The sequence below is a fragment of the Palaemon carinicauda genome, chromosome 33, assembly GCF_036898095.1.
Source record: "Palaemon carinicauda isolate YSFRI2023 chromosome 33, ASM3689809v2, whole genome shotgun sequence".
Classification (NCBI taxonomy): Eukaryota; Metazoa; Arthropoda; class Malacostraca; order Decapoda; family Palaemonidae; genus Palaemon; species Palaemon carinicauda.
The window spans coordinates 16,727,965-16,740,464 of record NC_090757.1 but is presented as its reverse complement, the minus strand read 5'-3'; the positions used below and the strand labels follow the sequence as shown (position 1 = coordinate 16,740,464).

At 35.5% G+C, this 12,500-nt stretch overlaps 1 long non-coding RNA gene and 1 pseudogene across 1 annotated transcript in view; one reads left to right on the top strand and one right to left on the bottom strand.

Annotated features, from left to right (window-relative positions):
• LOC137625868 (uncharacterized) overlaps positions 1–12,500 on the top strand; it is a 469,270-nt gene that overhangs the window by 53,833 nt on the left and 402,937 nt on the right. The gene's annotated exons all lie outside the window — the stretch shown is intronic.
• Positions 1–12,500, bottom strand: part of LOC137626079 (lachesin-like) — a 197,893-nt pseudogene that overhangs the window by 979 nt on the left and 184,414 nt on the right.

Sequence of the window (12,500 nt, the reverse complement as noted above, 5' to 3'; positions counted from 1 at the left end):
ACGAACTTTCTAATGTACACGGCTTGAAAAAACCGTAATTTTAATAGGGAATTCTACGTAAAAATATACTGTTCTCAACTGTATTTCAGTATATTACAGGCGACCGTAATTTCACGAACTTTCTAATATACACTGCTTGAAAAAAAACACAATTTTAATAGGGAATTCTACGTAAAAATATACTGTTCTCAACTGTATTTCAGTATATTGCAGGCGACCGTAATTTCACGAACTTTCTTATATACAGTGCTTGAAAAAACCGTAATTTTAATCGGGAATTCTACGTAAAAATATACTGTTCTCAACTGTATTTCAGTGTATTACAGGCGACCGAAATTTCACGAACTTTCTAATATACACTGCTTGAATAAACCGTAATTTTAATCGGGAAATCTCCGTAAAAATATACTGTTTTCAACTGTATTACAGTAAAATACAGGCGACCGTAATTTTACCTTACTATGTTATTATGATTTAAGGGTTGATGACCGTAATATCGCTCCTCTACTTCAATATATCCGTTTTTAAAACGGTAAAAATCCTGGAATAAATGTTGCAAGACATTTACCGTTTTTATAATACATATTCTTAAGTGTACTGAAAAAATATTTAACTTGAACTTAGCATATGCTAATTTTGATAATAATGAAAAATCATTTAATTCAACTTATAGAAAAGAATATAAACTGCTACTTGTGACTTCGACTTCATTTCACGTGAATTTTAAATTAACTGTTCTTTTACCACACAGGCTAGTATTCTATTCTTAGATATTCTAGAATAACGTGATTACAGTAGATCGGCTTACGATACTGACACATTTCACGAGTTCCATTTCATTTTTAAACATATTCTCTACCGAAACTTTTAAAAATTTCAATATAATAGAAAAGTTTGACGTCGAATAATCCCGGGTTTATTATGGGTATAACATTTTTCGCCCCGCTAATTTCATAGGATTACCATATTGTTCATCAGATTTCAGTGGGTAGTCATTATTAACAAATATACAGATTTCTTTCCATGCATGATGTATTAAACTGTTATTCAGTGTAATTAATTATTAAAGAATTCAATAGATGATATACATTTACCGACATACGCAAGTACGCAAGACATGATGCAATTATATCCATAGAATAAGTTATGGACAATGATGTATTCAACTGTTATTCAAAATGTTGATAATTATTAAAGAATTCAATAGATGATATACATCCACCAACATACGCAAATACACAAGACATGACGCAATTATATCCAGAAAGTAAGTTATGGCCAATGATGTATTCAAATGTTATTCAAAATGTTGATAATTATTAAAGAATTCAATAAATGATATACATCCACCAACATACGCAAGTACGCAAGACACGGCGTAATTATATCCATAAAGTAAGTTATAGTCATAACATTCAGGTAATGTACACGTTGCGAAATTAATAGTCAAGCAAATACCATTGTCATTCATACGTGCTGGACAGGTACCATCGACGGGAGGGATGGGGGGGGGGGGGGGGGTCGGGTTTTGGGGACCGTGGGGGGGGGGTGAATAGAAACCCGTAATGGTGTTTTTGTGGAACGAATGACATGCTTAATGACCCTTGTAATCAACTGTCGGAGACACAGGTCAATAAATAATGCCATCATTATAAACTCCAATTTGCGCCATGCGGCTCATATAAATTCACGCGCAAGAGTGACAATTATCGAATATGAGATATTAAGTTTTTTTTTTTTTTTTTTTTTTTTTTTTTGCTGTAAATGTTCATGTCTTTACAGCATTTATTAGTTATGCCCGGAGCAATTCGTGTGTATTTCATTAACTACAAAGGAATTCCGTACTCTGCATTAGCAAAAGGCTCTTAGGATTTTGGCTGATTATGCCTTACTTCGTGGTTTATATGTGACAGGTCTATTTTAACGTTGATAGTCATCTTAAAATATTAATTTCTGTATTTCCAAATTACATTTCTTTAACTGAGAGAGAGAGAGAGAGAGAGAGAGAGAGAGAGAGAGAGAGAGGAGAGAGAGAGAGAGAGAGAGAGAGAGAGAGAGAGAATATGATCTGGGCACATTCTTTGTCTATATTCCTGTGACAGAATGGAGAGAGAGAGAGAGAGAGAGAGAGAGAGAGAGAGAGAGAGAGAGAGAGAGAGAGAGAGAGAGATATGATCTGGGGACATTCTTTGTCTATATTCCTGTGACAGAATGGAGAGAGAGAGAGAGAGAGAGAGAGAGAGAGGAGAGAGAGAGAGAGAGAGAGAGAGAGAGAGAGAGAGAGAGAGAGAGAATACGATGGGCACATTCTATGTATATTCCTTTGACAGAATGAGCACAGAAATGAGAGAGAGAGAGAGAGAGAGAGAGAGAGAGAGAGAGAGAGAGAGAGAGAGAGAGAGAGAGAGAGAGATATGATCTGGGCACATTCTTTGTCTATATTCCTGTGACAGAATGGAGAGAGAGAGAGAGGAGAGAGAGAGAGAGAGAGAGAGAGAGAGAGAGAGAGAGAGAGAGAGAGAGAGAATATGATGGGCACATTCTGTCTATATTCCCTTGACAGAATGAACACAGAAATGAGAGAGAGAGAGAGAGAGAGAGAGAGAGAGAGAGAGAGAGAGAGAGAGAGAGAAATATGATCTGGGCACATTCTTTGTCTATATTCCTGTGACAGAATAGAGAGAGAGAGAGAGAGAGAGAGAGAGAGAGAGAGAGAGAGAGAGAGAGAGAGAGAGAGAGAGAGAGGCTAAATGGAAAGGAATCTGATATGGGTCATGCGAAGAAGGTGATGTATAAAAGACTGTGTTAATTAGCAGCATTTCCTACCACTAATGAGCCTGGCAGTAAGAATAGCGGCCGCCCTTGTCTACATCTTTTCTTTTCCCTTGTGAAATTTAATAGAGGATGTTAGAATCAGGGGGCGTAGCCTTTTTTTTTCTCTTTTTTTTTCCTTTTTTTTATGCTAATTTTCAGAAAATACAGTGGCTAAAAAATTCAGTGGCTTTCATTTTTTTTGCAGCCCTGGGATATGTAATACTTGGGGGTTGACTGTTATGAAATCTAATCCTCGGGTTTAAAACTTTTGACGTTGTGGTTTGTACCTAAACTTTTGTCCATTTATTTTCAACAATGATTATGATGAATATCATGAAAGTGAAAAGGCGATATCCATATCTTTTAATTCAAATTATGGTAATGAGTTTCATTACAGAACTGCCGTAATGTGCACAAATATTTAGATACTTTGAAGAAAGAAACTCTCTTTACTTTACATGCTCATTAAATAATTTTTTTTTATCTCAAATCCATTTAGGAATAAATTTTCACTTTAAATCAATTTGGGATTAATAATTTTTTATTATATTGAGCACATACGCTTTCAAAAGACGAGCAATTATTCATTTATCGTAAGCAAAAAAAAAAATTTACTATAAAAGTCATATTTGCACTCGTTTTCTTACATCCCAAATTATTTTTTTTTTTTTTTTGCACTCGTTTTTGTACATTCCAAATAATTCCAAATTGTTCATCTAGTAACTACATACGGAACATTAATATTATTATTATTTTTAATTATGCAGTCACATTAGGGTGTAATGAAAAGCCGTATATAATAATTCAGTATCAATTGTACAACGTAAGATTGAATCATTTCTTTTCTTGATTAGCTTCATAATCTATAATTGAACCACTAGCCGCTTAATTAGTAGGGAAGACGCACCCCTTTAACTCCACCAGCTACATATGCATAAAAGAGAAGGGGAGACCTGTACTGTGTTCCCAGGTTATGTAGTCAGGGATATGCTTCATCAAATCGCATTGAATAACGTAAGAGTAAGGGAGAAGATATGTAGACAGTCTCTCCCAGAATACCGTAAGAGTAAGGGAGAAGATATGTAGACAGTCTCTCCCAGAATACCGTAAGAGTAAGGGAGAAGATATGTAGACAGTCTCTCCCGGAATACCGTAAGAGTAAGGGTGAAGATAAGTAGACAGTCTCTCCCGGAATACCGTAAGAGTAAGGGAGAAGATATGTAGACAGTCTCTCCCGGAATACCGTAAGAGTAAGGGAGAAGATATGTAGACAGTCTCTCCCAGAATACCGTAAGAGTAAGGGAGTAGATATGCAGACAGTCTCTCCCAGAATACCGTAAGAGTAAGGGAAAAGATATGTAGACAGTCTCTCCCAGAATACCGTAAGAGTAAGGGAGTAGATATGCAGACAGTCTCTCCCAGAATATAGTAAGAGTAAGGGAAAAGATATGTTGACAGTCTCTCCCAGAATACCGTAAGAGTAAGGGAGAAGATATGTAGACAGTCTCTCCCAGAATACCGTAAGAGTAAGGGAAAAGATATGTAGACAGTCTCTCCCAGAATACCGTAAGAGTAAGGGAGTAGATATGCAGACAGTCTCTCCCAGAATACCGTAAGAGTAAGGGAAAAGATATGTAGACAGTCTCTCCCAGAATACCGTAAGAGTAAGGGAGAAGATATGTAGACAGTCTCTCCCAGAATACCGTAAGAGTAAGGGAAAAGATATGTAGACAGTCTCTCCCAGAATACCGTAAGAGTAAGGGAGTAGATATGCAGACAGTCTCTCCCAGAATACCGTAAGAGTAAGGGAAAAGATATGTAGACAGTCTCTCCCAGAATACCGTAAGAGTAAGGGAGTAGATATGCAGACAGTCTCTCCCAGAATACCGTAAGAGTAAGGGAAAAGATATGTAGACAGTCTCTCCCAGAATACCGTAAGAGTAAGGGAGAAGATATGTAGACAGTCTCTCCCAGAATACCGTAAGAGTAAGGGAAAAGATATGTAGACAGTCTCTCCCAGAATACCGTAAGAGTAAGGGTGAAGATATGTAGACAGTCTCTCCCAGAATACCGTAAGAGTAAGGGAGTAGATATGCAGACAGTCTCTCCCAGAATACCGTAAGAGTAAGGGAAAAGATATGTAGACAGTCTCTCCCAGAATACCGTAAGAGTAAGGGAGAAGATATGTAGACAGTCTCTCCCAGAATACCGTAAGAGTAAGGGAAAAGATATGTAGACAGTCTCTCCCAGAATACCGTAAGAGTAAGGGAGAAGATATGTAGACAGTCTCTCCCAGAATACCGTAAGAGTAAGGGAGAAGATATGTAGACAGTCTCTCCCAGAATACCGTAAGAGTAAGGGAGAAGATATGTAGACAGTCTCTCCCAGAATACCGTAAGAGTAAGGGAGAAGATATGTAGACAGTCTCTCCCAGAATACCGTAAGAGTAAGGGAGAAGATATGTAGACAGTCTCTCCCAGAATACCGTAAGAGTAAGGGAGAAGATATGTAGACAGTCTCTCCCAGAATACCGTAAGAGTAAGGGAGAAGATATGTAGACAGTCTCTCCCAGAATACCGTAAGAGTAAGGGAGAAGATATGTAGACAGTCTCTCCCAGAATGCCGTAAGAGTAAGGGTGAAGATATGTAGACAGTCTCTCCAAAGTAGTAACATCGTTTGCACCAATTAGATCATTAGAATTCAAAGGAGTAGGGTGGAAGACATATCCTTAAGTGCGCGAGGTTTTAATATCACAATTCTATCTTATTTCTCTTCCTCTTGTTTTGTTAAAACTTTTATAGGAAATATTTATTTTAATATAACTGTTCCTAAAATATTTTAATTGTCCTTGTTTCCTTTCCTCACTGGCCTATTTTCCCTGTCGGAGCCTCTGGGCTATAGCATCCTTGTTTTTACAACTAGGGTTGTAGCTTAGCAAGTAGTAATAATAATGATAATGATAATTTGGTATATCTAAATGAACTAAATGTTACAATTGTAAAAAACGAGTTACAGAGAGTACGTTTGACAGGTCGAAATGGCATTTATATATCACATCAACAGGAGATAATGCTTAGTTATAATGTCAGTCATATATGTCATGAAAAGAAATCAAATATCAAAGGAGTGGGAGACGAGACATTTATAGTGTCTCCCAACCTATGACAGGGGAAGTATACCTAAAAAAATAATTGAATACCAAATGAATGTGAGAAGAGACAGGTAGACTGTCTCTTAGATCATAATATCGGGTTTAAGATTAAGTCTACCAAGTTGTTAGAAGGGGGAGACATTAAGATTAAATCTACAAAGTTGTTAGAAGGGGGAGACATTAAGATTAATTCTACCAAGTTGTTAGAAGGGGGAGACATTAAGATTAATTCTACCAAGTTGTTTGAAGGGGGAGACATTAAGATTAAATTTACCAAGTTGTTAGAAGGGGGAGACATTAAGATTAAGTCTACCAAGTTGTTAGAAGGGGGAGACATTAAGATTAAGTCTACCAAGTTGTTAGAAGGGAGAGACATTAAGATTAAATCTACCAAGTTGTTAGAAGGGGAAGACATTAAGATTAAGTCTACCAAGTTGTTAGAAGGGGGAAACATTAAGATCAAGTCTACCAAGTTGTTAGAAGGGGGAGACATTAAGGTTAAATTTACCAAGTTGTTAGAAGGGGAGACATTAAGATTAAGTCTACCAAGTTGTTAGAAGGGGGAGACATTAAGATTAAATCTACCAAGTTGTTAGAAGGGGGAGACATTAAGATTAAGTCTACCAAGTTGTTAATACCACGTTGTTAGAAGGGGGAAACATTAAGATCAAGTCTACCAAGTTGTTAGAAGGGGGAGACATTAAGATTAAATTTACCAAGTTGTTAGAAGGGGGAGACATTAAGATTAAGTCTACCAAGTTGTTAGAAGGGGGAGACATTAAGATTAAATCTACCAAGTTGTTAGAAGGGGGAGACATTAAGATTAAGTCTACCAAGTTGTTAATACCACGTTGTTAGAAGGGGGAAACATTAAGATCAAGTCTACCATGTTGTTAGAAGGGGGAGACATTAAGATTAAATCTACCAAGTTGTTAGAAGGGGGAGACATTAAGATTAAGTCTACCAAGTTGTTAATACCACGTTGTTAGAAGGGGGAAACATTAAGATCAAGTCTACCAAGTTGTTAGAAGGGGGAGACATTAAGATTAAATTTACCAAGTTGTTAGAAGGGGGAGACATTAAGATTAAGTCTACCAAGTTGTTAGAAGGGGGAGACATTAAGATTAAATCTACCAAGTTGTTAGAAGGGGGAGACATTAAGATTAAATATCCCAAGTTGTAACATGGAGACTTGTGTCTCCCAGGTTATAATGACAGTTGCCTCATAAAAAATGCTTACAAAGGAAAGGTGTAGAATAAGTCTCACAGATCCTCAAATCAGTTACGTATTAAACACGAAATGAGCAGGAGTGGGAATCCACAGATTAAGAGGTTAAGTCTCAGGTCGTAACAACAGTAATATACTTCGTCAAACTTAATTAAATGTCAAAGGAGATTTATAGACCAAGTCTCCCAGGTTATAACGTCAGTTACGTGCTACGTCAAAACAAATTAATTGTTGCAACTGTGGGAGGGTAAGCATTGTTAGGCATGACTTAATAATAGCTTTCCTTGGCCCCCCCTCCTAAGTTATTCTACTTTACCTCCGTTTTTGCTGCATTTATGTTATATATTGCTGTCCAACGGTATGCAGATAAAATGTCGACATACATAATGTAGAGAACCAAAATGTCGACAATCTTAATGTCGATAGACAAAATGTCGACAAACCTACAGTCGATAGACAAAATGTCTACAAACCTAAAGTCGATAGACAAAATGTCGACAAACCTACAGTCGATAGACAAAGTGTCGACAAACCTACAGTTGATTGACAAAATGTCGACAAACCTACAGTCGATAGACAAAATATTGACAAACCTAATGTCGATAGACAAAATGTCGACAAACCTACAGTTGATAGACAAAATGTCGACAAACCTACAGTCGATAGACAAAATGTCGACAACCAAAATGTCGACGCTGTTTTCATGTCATTGGACAAAATTTCGAACTACATAATATCAACAGTAGTAATATTTTCGTTCTACAATTAGTCACACCGTTTTATCTGTTACCTCAGTGTAACCCGAGGGTTTTACCCTATTTGCACTGAATAGCCTCACTGGCCCCGGCGCTGGATTATTTAGCCTAGATTCATAAATCCAATCCAGCGAGAGGGGATATAGATACTTTGTCTTCCAGGTCACGAAGTCAAATGTTCGATGGTATGAATTAAAGGCTTTAAAACCTGAAGGAGTTCTCTTACTTGAGGGTGTAATAGGGCACACTATTCTATCTAATTTATTTTCATCTGGTTTTGTTGTTTTTTGTTTATAGTTTATATAGGATATATTTATTTTAATGTCGTTACTATTCTTAAAATATCTTATTTATCCTTTCTTCCTTTCCTCACTGGGCTATTTTCCCTGTTGGGGCCCTGGTCTTATAGAATTCTGCTTTTCCAGCTAGAATTGTAGCTTAGCAAGTAATAATAATAATAATAATAATAATAATAATAATAATAATAATAATAATAATAATAATGTCCACTTCAGTTGTCAAGGTCTTTCTCCACTATGAAATGAATACGACGAATTCATTTTTCATTAATTCAGATGAGGTTCATTTAAAAACCTCATATTACCTAAAGAAAAGGAGTTCTTAATGGGTAATACCGAATATTTTGAATTTTTAACAGCTTTCCAATTTCATGAAAATATACAAATCCCATCAAAATTATTCCTCTAAACTATAATTTCAATCATTATCAGTAATGACAGTTCATGAAATAATTTGAAATGTGTATTGACTTATCATAGTAAACAAAAAAAATATGTAGCTAATTCATAATACTTTTCTCCACTTTATTAAGTGAACTTAGCGATATTTTTTCGCAAATTTCTGAAAGATAGACTGTCAACAAAATCTTAGTTTTTTATATTTGATAGAATATCCAAATTATAATTTGAAGCTAATGAACATGAATACTAATTATATGACACAATTTTAATAGGACTTTCTTATAAAGCCAAGGGGGAGACATATTTGTTTTTGATGTTGTTAATAGTTTATATATGAATAGTATATATATGACATGTCTGTTTTGACATTGTTACTTATTTTAGAATGATTTATTGTTAATTTGTTCTCTTCATTTATTTATTTCCTTATTTCCTTTCCTCACTGGGCTATTTTTCCCTGTTGGAGCCCCTGGGCTTATAGCATCTTGCTTTTCCAACTAGGGTTGTAGCTTGGATAATAATAATAATAATAATAATAATAATAATAATAATAATAATAATAATAATAATAATAACTTCGATTATTTGTGTGTGGCATTGATAGTAAGTTCAAAAGAAGACTTTATCGTATCCCTTAATGAATGAATCAAATTACTGTCTTCATCATGATATAAATTCTCGCTAATTTCAGCGGAAGTAATTTATGCTATAAATGTATGATATCCTCAGTTCATTTTTATGAGCTTTCGTTCTTTGTCAAAATCGCTGTCAAAAACATGTTCTTTTAAAAATGTTATGATGTTACTTTGCGCAATCATGATTCTGTTATAACATCATAAAATTTCCTGACAGTATACTACATGCAACATGTATGTTCAACGCGTGTCACAATTTCACATAATCCACGATTTATTTTCACATAAAATGTTACAAAATATTTTAACATTGACCAATTATTTACATCTAATGCTCTCCAATTCAGTGGTAGGTTAAACTATTTTTCTTTGGTATTGCTTAATGGAACTGGTATTAACACGTTTGTTTCAGCATCTAGGCTTATTTTTAATTATTTTATCATAACCCTTAATTATATTACCTGAAAATAAGACTAGAATATTAGTCAATCTATATTATGTGTAATGCATATTAGCCAACTCAACCTCTATAATAGTAGAATTAGTAAGGTGTAGAACAGCAAAAATAGTTAAGCTTAGCAAAATTATATAAGAAAAAATATGTGAAATGTTATGTTCATCCATTATTAATCATCTCCATCGTGTGACTTCCCTGTTGCACTACGGAATATTCCTTTTCTTTCTATACCCCCCCCCTCCCCCTTAAGCTTGCGTGTCCTGTCAGCCCTCTTGACATGACATAAATCTTAGGCTACGAGAATACATTCCCAGAAAAAAATGACCCCATAAGCAGGTAAACTCTCTTTCTTTTCCAGCCCTCTACTGTACCTTCGTTCTTGCTTCCTAGCTCTTATTTTTGTCAAACGTCTCTTAAACTGGGTTTACACTGTCGAACCCGGTTGTCGAACCTGCTTGTCAAACACTTCGAAGAGGTGGAGTCTGCCACAAATGCCTAAGATTTGTAGACAATGTAGCCCCACCCACGAAAGTCAGGCGAGAACAGACTTTCTTCGAACCGTTCGACGAACGTGTTCGACAATCAAATACCCCGTTTACACGTTCCAACATCACTAAGTTCGTCTGTCGATCTCGTTCGACGACGTAAAACCGCCTTTATATTTTATTCATATTGCAAATGCGGAGTTTCCCCCACCCATTATACTTCGGCACTGAATGGCCTTACAGACGCTCGTTCCTTACCATTGGGCCCAAACTCATAAACCCCAAACTCTCAACATTTCCTTAATGGCGTAACAGCGGGGGTTTCCCCAATTTGCACCTCGGTCCTAAACGGTTTCCCTGTCCCCAATACCGGACCATGTGGCCCCAATTCGTGAACCTCATCCATCCAATACATAAATCCAATCCAATGCAATTCAGACAGAATGATGAGAGCCACCCACCTTGGCTGACAAAGACGTGAACGATGGCCTGCTGAGTGTTTGGGGCATCGCAAGTGTAGTTCCCGGAGTCCTTGGTCGTTGCGCCAGAAATCACCAGCCTGGAAGAGGTTTTGGTGCCGTGGTCGATGGTCACCGACACCCCGCCTCGGATGTTGTCGTAGTTGAGCAGGCGGTCGTTGTGCTTCCAGTACACCACGTGGGGCGGAATGGCGCTCTGTGGGAGATATTGGAATTGGGCGTCAATTAAGTACTGAGTTATGAAGGGATATTTGATTTTGAAAGATTTCTCTTAATATATTATTGATTTTGATCGTCATTTTTAAGTGTTTGGGTGTCAAATAAGTACTGAGTTATGAGGGTATATTTGATTTTGAAAGATTTCTCTTAATATATTAATGATTTTGATCGTCATTATTAAGTGTTTGGGTGTCAATTAAGTACTGAGTTATGAGGGTATATTTGATTTTGAAAGATTTCTCTTAATATATTAATGATTTTGATCGTCATTTTTAAGTGTTTGGGAGTCAATTAAGTACTGAGTTATGAAGGTATATTTGATTTCGAAAGATTTCTCTTAATATATTAATGATTTTGATCGTCATTTTTAAGTTTTTGGGTGTCAATTAAGTACTGAGTTATGAAGGTATATTTGATTTCGAAAGATTTCTCTTAATATATTAATGATTCTGATCGTCATTTTTAAGTGTTTGGGTGTCAATTAAGTACTGAGTTATGAAGGTATATTTGATTTCGAAAGATTTCTCTTAATATATTAATGATTTTGGATGTCAAATGTGAGTGTTTGGGGGTCAATAAAGTTCTGAGTTATAAGGGTATATTTGATTTTGAAAGATTTCTCTTAATATATTAATGATTTTGATCGTCATTTTCAAGTGTTTTGGTGTCAATTAAGTACTGAGTTATGAGGGTATATTTGATTTTGAAAGATTTCTCACAATACATTAATGATTTTGGATGTCAAATTTGAGTGTTTGGTGGTGACGTAGGTACTGAGTTATGGGGGTATGTTTGATTTTGAAAGATTTCTCCAAATATATTAATGATTTCGGACGTCAAATTTGTTTGGTGGTGAATCAAGTATTGAGTTATGATGATATAGTTCATTTTGGAAGATTTTTCTTAATATGTTAATGATTTTGGACGTCAAATTTGAGCGGTTGAGGAACAATTAGATACTGAGTTGATTATATATTTGATTTAAAAAAAATTCCTCTTAATATGATAATGATTTTAAACGTCAAATTTGAGTGGTTGAGGGTCAATTAGGTGTTGAGTTATGAGAGTATATTTGATTTTGAAATATATCTCCTAATACATTAATCATTTTGGACGTCAAATTTGAGTGTTTGGTGGTGAATTACTACTGAGTTAGGATGGCATATATGATTTTAAAATATTTCTCTTAATATATTATGATTTTGGCTCGTCGAATTTGAGTGTTTGGAGGTGAATTACGTACTAGGTTATTATATATTTGATTTTGAAAGATTTTTTTTACTATAATAATAATTTTGTACGTCAAATTTGAGTGTTAGGTGGTGCATGACTTCGAGTTATGATGATATATTTGATTATGAAAGATCTCTCAACATATTAAGGATTTTGACGTCAATAAGATGGATTACATTTAATTTGGGGTGTGTGGGTGCAATGTCATATGTTGGAATGGGTGCACGTAAAATATAGTTCATTTGTTAATGATGATCATTCACTTAGAAACGGTCTCTTAATGTTACATTTATCAGTGTGAGTATTTTACCTATTCCTAAATATTTTCAAATACTGATATCA